At 42.2% G+C, this 12,663-nt stretch overlaps 1 long non-coding RNA gene across 1 annotated transcript in view; it reads right to left on the bottom strand.

The window, feature by feature from the left end:
• LOC131381939 (uncharacterized) overlaps nucleotides 1-11,940 on the bottom strand; it is a 33,577-nt gene extending 21,637 nt beyond the window's left edge. The window contains exon 1 of the long non-coding RNA XR_009211015.1: nucleotides 11,746-11,940. This is a non-coding gene — a long non-coding RNA (uncharacterized LOC131381939). The remainder of the gene's footprint in view (nucleotides 1-11,745) is intronic.
• Nucleotides 11,941-12,663: the final 723 nt, after the last annotated feature.

The raw sequence follows: 12,663 nt of genomic DNA, 5'->3' as shown, positions 1-12,663 counted from the left end.
ACTATTTGCATATTGGACTACTTGTGAAAGTAAGTTAGAGACACCGCTTGGGGAAGGACCTAACACAAATACAAGCCAAAGAGACTAAAGGGTATCAAAAATAGCAGGGAAATAATTATCTGTCCTTTTTCTCTCTGTGAAACAATGCTCAGTACCTAAGCACACAAACCCGGGATTTCCATGAAGGTACATTCTATTTGTCATATTTTAACCTGTTTGAGGCATAACCTCGAGAACCACAATGGAACATGATGGTCTGGGAAGGGCCAAGGTCTAGAACAGATGATCCAGGTGATTATCAGTAATATTGGGAATAGAACTGTGCTCACAGAGGCGGGCTGAAAATGAAATCAGCAGCAGCGCTGGCGGCATTATTGAGCCCTTAAATGCTTTACTAGTTATTTCATTTTATCATCACAACTCTTAGATGTGATACTGATAGTCCCATTTTTTTCTGATAAAGAAACTGTAGTTGTGAGAGGCTAAGAATCTTGCCCAAGGTCACAGAAGTAGTGAACGGTCATTCCTGGATTTGAATGCAAGACTGCTTTCCTCCAAAGCCCTTGTACACTCCACTTCAGTGGCGGACAATCCTGGAGCAGGTTCTCTTCAGAATCAGGGACCTGTATTAGGGATATTGGCCAGGTGGGAACTGAGGGACCAAGGCATTAATCTGGGATCAAGACAAAACCCCAGAGGTGGATAAAAGCCAGGCAAAAAAAACAAGGAGAGTGCCCTGACAGGTTGCCAAGGTGGGATCTGAGGCCCAGAGAACAAGGCAGAGCTCCCAAGTGTAGCTCGGGGCATAGGGAGAATCTAGGGACAAGAAAGAAATTCTATCTTAAGAATTAAGATGAAAGGTCTGAGGCAAATAAGTGGCCCAAATGACTCAATGGTCCAGCATATTGGGTAGAAGCCCAAGATTGTAGTTTCTCCTAGAACCTGGAGTGGGGCTGAATCTATTAAAGGATGGGAGAAGGAGAAGGAAGTCAAAGGGTCCCTATGGGAGAGAGAAATGTTCTGGCTCACTGGATGTTTTGGTGAGCAGACCAGACACATCTCCCAGAGGATTCAAGTGACCGGTTTTGGTGCCCGCTGTTGTCACTGATGTTATCTACAAGACTCAGGAAGTTTGTGCATGGGACAGACCATTCCCCAAGACAAGGCTGTGGACATTCTTTGTGTTAATAAGGACTTTTTTTTTTCTTTGTTTTTGAGATGGAGTTTCACTCTTGTTGTCCAGGCTGGAGTGCAATGGTGCGATCTTGGCTCACTGCAACCTCTACCTCCTCGGTTCAAGCGATTCTCCTGCCTCAGCCTCCCAAGTAGCTGGGATTACAGGCATGCACCACCATGCCTGGCTAATTTTGTATTTTTTAGTAGAGACGGGGTTTCTCCAGGTTGGTCAGGCTGGTCTTGAACTCCTGACCTCAGTTGATCCGCCTGCCTCGGCCTCCCAAAGTGCTGGGATTATAGGCATGAGCCACAATGCCAGGACTTTTTTTTTTTTTTTTTTTTTGAGACGGAATTTCACTCTTGTCAGCAGGCTGGAGTGCAATGGCGCGATCTCAGCTCACTGCAACTAAAGAGGACTTTCTAAGCAGCCTCACAGAAATCTCGGTTTCCTAGTATTACACATAACTAAAACTGAGCCTTTAATGCCATCTCAGCATGAGTATCCTACAAAAAATAAAAACTGGCATTCATATAAGCATTGACAAGTAATTTCTTTTTTTTTCTTTTTTTATTAATTTTTTTTGCACACAAAACAATAAATATTTTCTAAAAATACATACAAACAAAAAGATGCATATCAAACATATTAGGAAGGTTGCACATGGGAAGACGGGGAATAGAAATGGGGAGTGGGAATTAAAGAAAATAAACGAGAGAGGGACTTTGTATGGATCAATGATAATAACTCAATCCTCTATTTGACAAAGAAGAAGGAAGAGGAAGAAAAAGAAAGTGGGATAAAGGATCAGAAAGGGAGGAAAATAGAAAAAATTAGAGTATGACTCCAGGGTAGACCTGTTTTGTTGTCGCTGGGTTGGTTCGTTGGTTTGTCTGTTGTCTTTTTCATATGTTTCGCCATGTTGGCCAGGCTGGTCTCGAACTCCTAGCTTCAAGTGATCAACCTGCCTCGGCCTCCCAGAGTGCTGGGACTACAGGCGTGAGCCACCACGTCCAGCCCCAACATTGCTTCTGGCCTCCGTGGTAGACCTCCCAGACAGGGCGGCCGGGCAGAGGCGCTCCCCACATCCCAGTTGGGGCGGCCGGGCAGAGGCGCTCCCCATATCCCAGACGGGGCGGCCAGGCAGAGATGCTCCTCACTTCCTAGACGGGGTGGTGGCCGGGCAGAGGGGCTCCTCACTTCCCGGAAGGGGCGGCCGGGCAGAGGCGCTCCTCACACCCCAGACAATGGGCGGCCGGGCAGAGGCGCTCCTCACACCCCAGACAATGGGCGGCCGGTCAGAGGAGCTCCTCACTTCCCAGACGGGGCGGCCGGGCAGAGGCGGACAAGTAATTTAAATATTTACTAAAATCTCTGAGGCACCAAAAAAGCATATTACATTTTATGATACAAAAAAAAGTCCTAATGATCCTCTTCAGCTATTTTTCTCCCCAAAGTTCCACTCATTACTGCTGTTGTTGCCATTTCCCAAAAATTACTTCTTTCTCTTCAACTATCTAAAAAAATCCCCACCCATGATAGAAAGCAGAAGTAAGAAAGCTATAATTAATATGTACCATTCGATATCCTATCACAGACTTTCTGGATGAATTGTACACAGAAAACCAGTGTTAAGAGTGCCGTTGGCTATTGTTTGTTGCTTCTTTGCTCTTCCTATTAATACTTTCCAAGTGTCTCCCTCCCATCGCCACCAGCAGGATACACTCATTCATTCTATCAACCAAAATTCAAGAGTTGATTTCTCGCAGTGCATAGTGAAGTAAGAGACATATAGGACACAAGTCTTGCCCTCAAATAACCTACAATTGAATAAGGGCAATAGAGCACACACCCAAATTACTACAATAGAGTAACAGTATTAAGTGACTGATCCATAAAATGTGGATTAAGATCCCAGAAATTCTGGGAGATGAACTGACACAAATCATACAGTGTAATTACTGCTTACTTCCACCTCTCTCACTAAGACACAACCCCCAGCTCCCTCTCTAGTCACATGCTCCAGACAGATTTCTCCCTAATATTAGCTTAAAGGAAAATACAATCAGATCAACAAGGACCTAAGTCCCAGACTGAAAGAAAAAGAATGCACTAAAAGGGAAAGTGGAGTGTTTGTAGAATCAGAGAACAATCTGACAGATGGCTTTGTGGGGGCGTAACCTAGAACCCATAAGAATTTTGTTATCAGTAGATCTTACTGATCTAGGCTGTACAGTGACTATCACCAAGATAATTTCTAAAAAAGCAATATGATTATGTCTTATTTGAAATGTCTCATCACTTTTGAGATTTCCCCTTGTCCTCCAATTATGACTCACAAGTTCATTTTTGAGTAGACTCCTACCTATCTCTCTAGCCACATATCATACTCCTCCTCATGCCTGTACATTCTCTGCTTCAGTCTGACTTTACCATTTGCAGTAATGGGTAATATCTGTATCCTGAGACTACCCCCTTCACATCCTTATCATGTAGCCCTATAATTGCATTTTCCCAAGTTATTCAACTACCAGACAGCAAGCAGACACAGGCCAGCGTCTACCATATTCACCACTGCATCCCTAGATCCTTTCTCAATGCCAGGCAAATAGTAAATATTTAATGAACATTGCCTGAATGACTAATTGAAAACATAAGGAAATCACTGCCTGTCTTGAGTTGGGTTCCCTGAAATCGTACTCTGAGATGGAGCTTTGAATTAGGTTTATTGGGCAGTAACTGAAGTAGGACAGTGCAGAGGGAGAAGCAGAATTGCACTGTGGACTCCATAAGGAGCTCTGAAGCTGAGGTGACCCTTCAGACTTGTCTCTATCGTGGCACAAAGGCCAGGCGCTTATACCCCTGATCAGCTGATTATCAAATGCTGGTGCCCCGAGGGAGAAAGTATCAACTTGGGTAATTTAGCTCCCTTGAACAAGGGAAATTCCTTGAAAAGGACTCAGCCATCAGCAGTTAGCATCCAACCCTGCTGGCAGCTAGAGAAATGAGTGTCTTGACCCTGAAGGGGAATTTGAACAACGCACTACAGTGTCTACGGCATTTCCCTTTAACCAACAGCACACAGCATGCATGCCTCAGTTTGCTAAATTCTAGAAGTATCTCCCTGCTTTGAAGTCCATTTAATTAACAACCCCCAGTGCTCAACCACTAGTGGAGTGATAATCAGTTCTGCCACCATCACAATCAAGGATCCATTTAGTGAGTATTTGCAGAGCACCTATTATGTGTTGGGCATTATTCTAAGTATGAGGGATTCAGCAGTACATCAAACAGGCAAAAGGTCCTGCCTTCATTGAACTTTCATTCTAGAAGAGAGACAATTTGTCAAGAAAAAATATGCAGTTGAGGGTGATAAGTGCTAAGAAAACATAAAGAAGAGACAGGAAATAGGGAGTGCCAGGATTTCGGGAAGGATGGGTGTTGTGATAGTAAATAGGGAAGGCCTTACTAAGAAGGAACATTTAAGCAAAGCCACTTAGATATTTCAGGGAAGAGCTTTCTAAGCATTGAGAGGAACTTTCATCAAGGCCTTTGGTGGGAGCAAACCTGTATATTAGAAGATAGCCTGGAGGCCAATGTGCCTAGAAAGAAGAGAAGGAGGGAGGGCCCAATGGGAGATGAGGCCAGAGAGAAGTGGGTAGCAACCTCTAGGCCATCATGAAAACTTTGTCCTATCCTGTCAGTGAGCTGTGAGGCCAGGGAAAATTTGAATAGGAGAATAACAAGATCTGACTTACATTTTCAAAGACTACTCTGATTGCTACTGAAAATAGGTATTTGCTGTTAAAATAGGTATTTGCTGTTGCTATTGAAAACAGGAAAAAACAGATGCAGGAAGTCTAGTTAAGAGGCTATTAATATATTCCAGACACCAAATGATGGGAACTTGGGCCAAAGTAATAGTGGTGAAGATGATGTGAAGTGTTTAGATTCTGGAAATATTAAGATAGGGCTGACAGCATTTGCTGGTGGGCCAGATGTAGGTTATGAGAAGAAGACTGGAGTCAAGGATTTCAGCCTGAGCAAATGAAAGGACACAGTTGTCATTTATTGAGATGAGATAAAGCATCTTGGTGAGGGAAGCAGATTTGGGGGAAGATGATTAGGAGTTCAGGGTTGGCTGTCTTAAGTTGGGGATGCCTATTGGACATCTGAGTGGAGACGTTGAGTATATGTGAAGTGCAGGGAAGCAGTCCAGGCTGGAGATAGAAACAATGAGAGCCATCCACACACAGATGGCTTTTTAAAGCCATGGGACTAGATGAAATCACCAGGAAAGTGAGAGGAGGAAAGAGGGGAAGGGAGAGGAGGAGACGGGAAGAGAGGGGAGGGGAGGGGAGGAGAATGGAGGAGAATGGAGGAGAGAGTTTTTAAGACAGAGCCCTGGGGCACTGCACACACAGTCTTTCGATGCCTCCCACAGCCTCACACGTCATTCTCCTGCTGTACCACGAGAAGCTGCATTGGACTGAAATGCCTCCTCACCATACTTGGCATGGCCAAAAGAACTTGGGCTTGAGAATTTGAGACACACCTATGTTAGAATACAATCTCTGGTATTCACTGTGGTAACTGAATTACTGGTTCCAAGTCTTCTCTTTCCCATAGAAGTATCATATACCCATTCCTTTGTCACGGCCCAGTGATAGGAGGCATGTACTTCCCTGCTCCCTCAGCCTTGGCCACATGACTTACTTTGTCCAATGAGGTTTTAGTGGCCATGAGGCAAGCAGAGGCAAACAGAGGCTTGCAACGTGCTTGTGTGATTGGGTTTACCTGCTTACATTTCTGCCATTCCCATGAGAATAAGTAGTTTTGGTAGCACACACCTCCAGCCTGGGATTCAGAATGAGACACATGGAACAAAGCCACCCCAGACCCCTCACAGAGAACTAAGAAATAAAATGTTTATTTTTTATGCCACTGTGATTTTGTAGCTGCTGGTTATGTAGAAATAGTTGACTTATACAGTACTGACTTACCCGCTGGGTAACTCTGGAGTCTTTGTTCCTTCATCTACCCAAAGAGATATGAATATGCCCTCTCTCTCTGATTTGTAATCAGGATGAAGTAATGTAGCATATGCAAAATTCCTGACATAGTGCCTGGCACAATATAGATGCATGTTAAAAGTTAATCAGCATCTTCAGATTCCTCCCCTCCAGAGTCAATGGTCAGCAACGACTTTCCTCCCATGCTAGCGTAGGTTTCAAGAGCAATAACATTTTTGTCAAAGAAAGGTTACCCCTGCCAAGGAGAAGGAGTGGGTGTCCAAGTTGCTTTTGCCAATTGCCTTTATCATTTGGAATTTTAACACAAGCTATAGCAATGCACTTTCTTAGGTTTCCTGATAAACAACTAGAGCCTGAAAAGCCAGCAAATTCAGTTTCATCATTTCATCATGTGACCCACTATCTTTACAAATATAAGCCTCTCTCAGCAGTGCACTTAGGATACCCTATGTCCCTTGAGAAATAACTGGCTTTTGTTTATGATGAGCCAGAATGCATGCACATGTGCACACACTACACCATACATACTGCCCTTTATTATTCCAGGCTTTTGTTCATCAAAATAATAGCAAGTAGTGGCATAAAGCCATTTTCTGAGAAATAATTCATTATAAACAAAATCATCCAAATGCCAATTCTTCTGACCAGAATGACCTTCAATGGCATAGCTTCTGTAGACTCACCTGCAGCAGTCAGTGGCAGTAACATAACATTAAGTCCAACAATGCTATTGCCTCACCGGGTTGTCACTAGCTTTGGCTAATTCTTTTCATGCCTTTACTGACCTTTAATCCTTACAATCAGAATACAAACAGTTCAACAGCTCAACTAGCGTTCTTTGAGGCTGTGGTGATGAGCTGAATAACACCTCCCTAAATGCCCCTACCTCCTTAGGGAAAGCAAGAAGAAAAAATCTAAGCAAGTCCATGGGGGTGCCTTTGTATAGATCTGGGGCACCTAGACCACAGAAAAATTTAATCAACTACAGAAAAAAAAGGCTTGTTACATGTGTGAATCCCAGTCCACAAAAACAGGATGTGTGATGAACGTCCATTTCTTTGTTTTCTTGAATCCACACAGTGTGGCAAGCAATTAGCCGTGCCAATATTGGAACTGACCTCAGGATTGGGATAAGTTCTTGGGGTATTACCTCAGGCCAAGACATCAGGAAGATTCTTCCTGATATGGGTCCGTGCTAGGTACCACCAGACTGCCCACCGTACCAGCGTTTATTCCCTTGAAGCATTAGGTCTCAGTTGCCATACATACATGATGTCTCGGAGTCTTTACTGAGGCTGGCACCCCAGTGCCTGGGGACCAGCCTTCCAAAGCACATCGTTGTTTGCTCTGAGGTTGGCCACAAAGAGGGCATGAGTCCCACACTCCTCTCATGTCACTCCCACAGTTGTCTCTTAGCCTGACCTCTGCCCTCTCTCTTTAATATCTCAGCAAAGTTTGCCCTCTCCTCTGGCAAGTATTCTCAAAGACTTCTTTTCTTTTCTGACTGCCCTAAGAGTGCTTAGAAACTCTTCAAAACACTTTGACTTTTGAAAATAAGTCAAAGTACCTTCTACTTTTGGTAGAAAATTGTGTGTGCAGATTTGGGTTGATGGTGAGAAAAACACACACACACAAATTAACATCCCAGAAAATTACCCTGCCATAGGTTGATTATCTCATTATTTCTAGAACAGTTGCTTCCTTTCAAGAAGGAATAGAGTGGTGGTTAAGTTGTGGACCTACGGGAATGAAAAAGAAAAACTGGATGTAGAAACTGCACCCAAAATCAAACATTAGGGATTGCCTCAGCCTGGCTTTTCTAGAAAGTAGATCCTGAGGCAAAGGCTTGGGCCAGCAATATACTAGGAAATCCACGCCCAGGAGCCAGGGTGAGGGGTATGGGGAGTGGAGCAGGGAAGGAGGCAGAGCCAGTATGAGCCAACATTGAGTTGGGCTGATCACCTCTAAGTATGTCTGAGGGCGCAACCTCACTGGAGCATCCTTTAGGAGGTGGAATAAACATCTCAGCAGCATCCACCTTACTGGAGGGAAAGAAGGGGAAATATCCACCACTTTCCATCACTCACAGATCAAAACTTGCCCCATAATGTTGCTGTGTTCTGAATGTTTGTGTTTTCCCCCAGATTCATGTGTTAAAACCTAATCCCTAATGTAATGCTTTTAGGAGGTGGAGACTTTGGGAGGTGATTAGGTTATGAGGGCTCATAAGGGGATTTGTGTCTTATAAAAAAGGCCTCAGAGACCTGTCTTTCCCCTTCCACCATGTGAAGACATAGCTGAAAGGCACCATTTATGAACCAGAAAGCAGGTTCTTACCAGACACCAGACCTATCAGCACTTTGATTTTGGACTTCCCAGCCTCTAGAACTGTGAGAAAATAATTTCTGTTGTTTATAAGCCACCCAGTCTACGGTATTTTGTTACAGCAGCTTGAGCAAATTAAGACAGGCATGTAACTCCTCCACTATTCCAGTTATATGTGCCTAGGTGCCAAGCACAGTACTGCAGGGGTCCACACCTCAATGTCAACTGAGAAGCACTGGGGCTGGGACCAAGAGGCTTCCAGGTAGTGAGTGTGTGAAGTTGCTTGGAACCCACAAAGCTGGTCATCTCAGAGACATCTGGAATTGGAAGCAGATGAAGCCAGGAGCATATGAAGGATTGCTGAAGGGGTGTGTGATAATGCATGTAATGCGTGAATGTGCATTAAAAGGCATTGTCAGTGAGCTTTTAGCAAGCATACTAGGAAAGCTTTGTTAAATATGCAGTATATTTTATATAAATTATATAATTTGTGTATGCAAATTATATACTGTGTATATAATTTATATAAAATATACTGCATATTTAACAGTGAGCAAAACAGGTGTATAATTTATATATTGTGTCTATATAATTAATAAACCTCTTTTGCTCAATGCAATATATAATTTATACACCTGTTTTGCTCATTTTTAAATTATATATACAATATATAATTTATATATCTAAACAAAATAATACGTGTTAAAATATAGTATATAATATGTAATTACAAACATTGTATTAATATATTTTATACATATATAAAACATTCTAAATCTGAATTAGCGTTGTCCTTATCATAGTTGCCGTTCATTCATTTGCTCGTTCATGAGTGTTTGTTGGGTTAACAGGTTAACAGTGAGCAAAACAGGTAAAGTCCCTGTTCAAGGATGATGTAATTTAAAAAAAAAATTTGTGAAACTTTTAAAATCATCTTAAAAGTCAGCACTGAATTCTTTTAATATCTTTAATCATCTCAAATTATTCTTTTTATGGATCCATTTGGTTTGGGAATTACCAGCAACCAAAACATTCAGATGAAGAAATGGTCAACCTGGGTAATAAAGTGATTGGCCAAGAAATAATATAAAAAATGAGACTATTATTTCTTGTAGGTGTGTCTAGAAAATGCAAGTGTTATTAGACAGAGTATGTACATTTTTTAAAGTTGATTTTACTAACTACCTCTTTTTAATGTGAGAAGCATTACTTTGGAAGAGACAGCAAGGTAAGTGCTAAGTTGCTCCTTTGTAATCTTCCCTCTTTTTCTATGACATATCAGGAAGCTATGACAATCCTAAAAATGCTGACATTTTTCTCACTTAAGAATGATGATAGAAATAAAAAAGATTTCTTCTTCTTGCTCAGAAAGTATACAAGCAACTCTATAGTCTCCTTCTAAAATGGAGAATTGCTTCAATTGGAGACTCTAAGTGAATGCTTATCATCTTTGCACACACACACACACACACAAAAATTAGCAGAGATAATCTACCCTATCCCGTCCCTAAAACTCTAAAATTTGAAATGGAAAACAATACCAACTTTAACAATTATTTCCAGTGTATATTTTTTGCTCATCAATCATTCTGTTGGTCTGTTCCACAAATACCAAGATTCACTTCAAACAGTCTCCAAACTTGCATGCTCCCATTCTACAAATAAGGAAACTGAGGCCCAGAGAGATGAATTTTTTTTTTTTTTTGAGACGGAGTCTCGCTCTGTCACCCAGGCTGGAGTGCAGTGGCGCAGTCTCGGCTCACTGCAAGCTCCGCCTCCCGGGTTCATGCCATTCTCCTGCCTCAGCCTCTCCGAGTAGCTGGGACTACAGGCGCCCGCCACCACGCCCGGCTAATTTTTTTATATTTTTAGAAGAGACGGAGTTTCACCGTGGTCTCGATCTTCTGACCTCGTGATCCACCCACCTCGGCCTCCCAAAGTGCTGGGATTACAAGCGTGAGCCACCGCGCCTGGCCGAGAGATGAATCTTAACTAGCATTACTCCATTAATTAATGACTGCAGACAGTCTGTAATACAAGGATTTGACTCCTCAGACTGGGATTTTTTCCTATGTATAATCCCTCACAAAGGGGACATTAAAAGTAGCTCAAATATATTTTAACTATTTCCTCCTTTGCCATATAAGGCCATCTCTTTTATTATGGACAGCAATTCAGCTCAGCCTCAAGGTTGCTTATGCCCATTATTTCATTGTTGAGCCAAACAAAAAATAATCCAGTTCTTTAGAAAAATAATCTAGGTTATTTAGGAAAAACCACTTACCATAAATTTTTACCCAGACATACCATTCAAGGACTCAGCTCCTTATGCCACTGCCACCCCAACAGCTTCCACAACCAGAGTATTGACATGAAAAATATTATACCAAGTATGGTTTTCTCTTTGAATATATTAATATTTTTATATGAAAAATAGCTTATACTCTTCTAAACCTCCATTCAGCTACATATTCAACAAATATTTAGTAAGATCCTACTTAATGTGGCAGACTCTGTTCTGATCAAAATATTATAAACATCTCAAGTCACAAAATATAGTTCTGCAACATTGTTTCAAATGGCTACATGATATTTCATTAGCTAATTTTTCCAAAGTATATATGTGTTCCCTGTTACTGAGGAGTGAGACCCTGATAGTCCACCATTCCGTAAATCATCCATGAGGATGATGGCATCTCCAAGCATTCTTGTCTGCTAGATCAAAATGCTCCAGCCACTCTTATTATATATCCCCTAACTTAATTTGATCAAATTTGGAAGAAGGTTATGGAACAACAATAAGCCTTCACCTTTTTCTAAGTGAAGAAACAAAGGTGTTCATTATTTCTTCAGTCAATCATTCAACCAGAATTCATCAAGGCCCTCTTTCAGGTCAAGTGATGTGATGGAGCTAGCAATACAAGGATAAATGAGGCAAAAATACCTCACTAGGGACTGTCACGATCACAGGACAAACTTTTCCTGAAGTTAGACAATTATCCTCCAGCTGAACCAGAGCAGAGACTAAGCTAGCCTTACCAATTCCTGGTGCAGAATGTAACTCCAATTTGTGTATCTTATTCCTGCACGGCTCTTTCATTTGGTTTTAGGACTTGTATTAGTTATCCATTGCTGTATAACAAATTACCCCCAAAATTAAGCAGCTTGAAATATCAGACATTTATCATCTCACAGTTCCTGTGGGTCAGGCACCTGGAATGGCTTAGCTGATAGTTGAGGCTCAGAGTCTTTATAGCCGGATCTGCATCATCTGAAGGATTGACTGGGGCTGGACAATACACTTATAAGAGGGCTCATTCACATGACTGTTTGCAGGGAGTCTCATTTCCTTTCTGATTTTGGCAGGAGACCTTTGTTCCTTGCCAAGCGGACTTCTCCAGAGAGCTGCTTGAATGTTTTCATGGCATGGCAGCTGGCTTCCCCCTGAGTGAGTGGTGCAAGAAAGAAAAGATAGCATCCATAAAGCCCTTTATGACCTGGCTTTGCTAGTCCAATCACTTCTGCTGTATGTTATTGGTCACCCAGACCAACTCTGGTACAATATGGGAGGAGACTACATGAGGGTGTGAATACTAGGAATAAGGGCTCATCAGGACTCATCTTGGAGGCTGGCTTAGAGTTTTTAGCAATTTTTAAATCCCAGATAGCCTAAAAACTCAGAGAAAAATGTTAAATAATATAATATTTATTTTAGTGGCATATTTCATATGAAGATCACCAAATAGTTAAAAAACTCTCCCTAGCTCCATGAGAGATCATAGAATAAAAACTATAAAGCAAGAGAGGTACTTTGAGATTATTTTCCTAGTCTATTAATTTGATGTGTCTTTTAGGGAACTTGATGAGGTGAAAAATTTTAAAAAAAATTATACCAAGGCCGGGCGCGGTGGCTCACACTTGTAATCCCAGCACTTTGGGAGGCCGAGGTGGGTGGATCATGAGGTCAGGAGATCGAGACCATGGTGAAACCCCGTCTCTACTAAAAATACAAAAAATTAGCTGGGCGTGGTGGCGGGCGCCTGTAGTCCCAGCTACTCGGAGAGGCTGAGGCAGGAGAATGGCGTGAACCCGGGAGACGGAGCTTGCAGTGAGCCGAGATCGCGCCACTGC

This window comes from Hylobates moloch, unplaced genomic scaffold (genome assembly GCF_009828535.3).
Source record: "Hylobates moloch isolate HMO894 unplaced genomic scaffold, HMol_V3 SCAFFOLD_19, whole genome shotgun sequence".
Classification (NCBI taxonomy): Eukaryota; Metazoa; Chordata; class Mammalia; order Primates; family Hylobatidae; genus Hylobates; species Hylobates moloch.
This window is presented reverse-complemented; position numbering and strand designations above follow the sequence as displayed.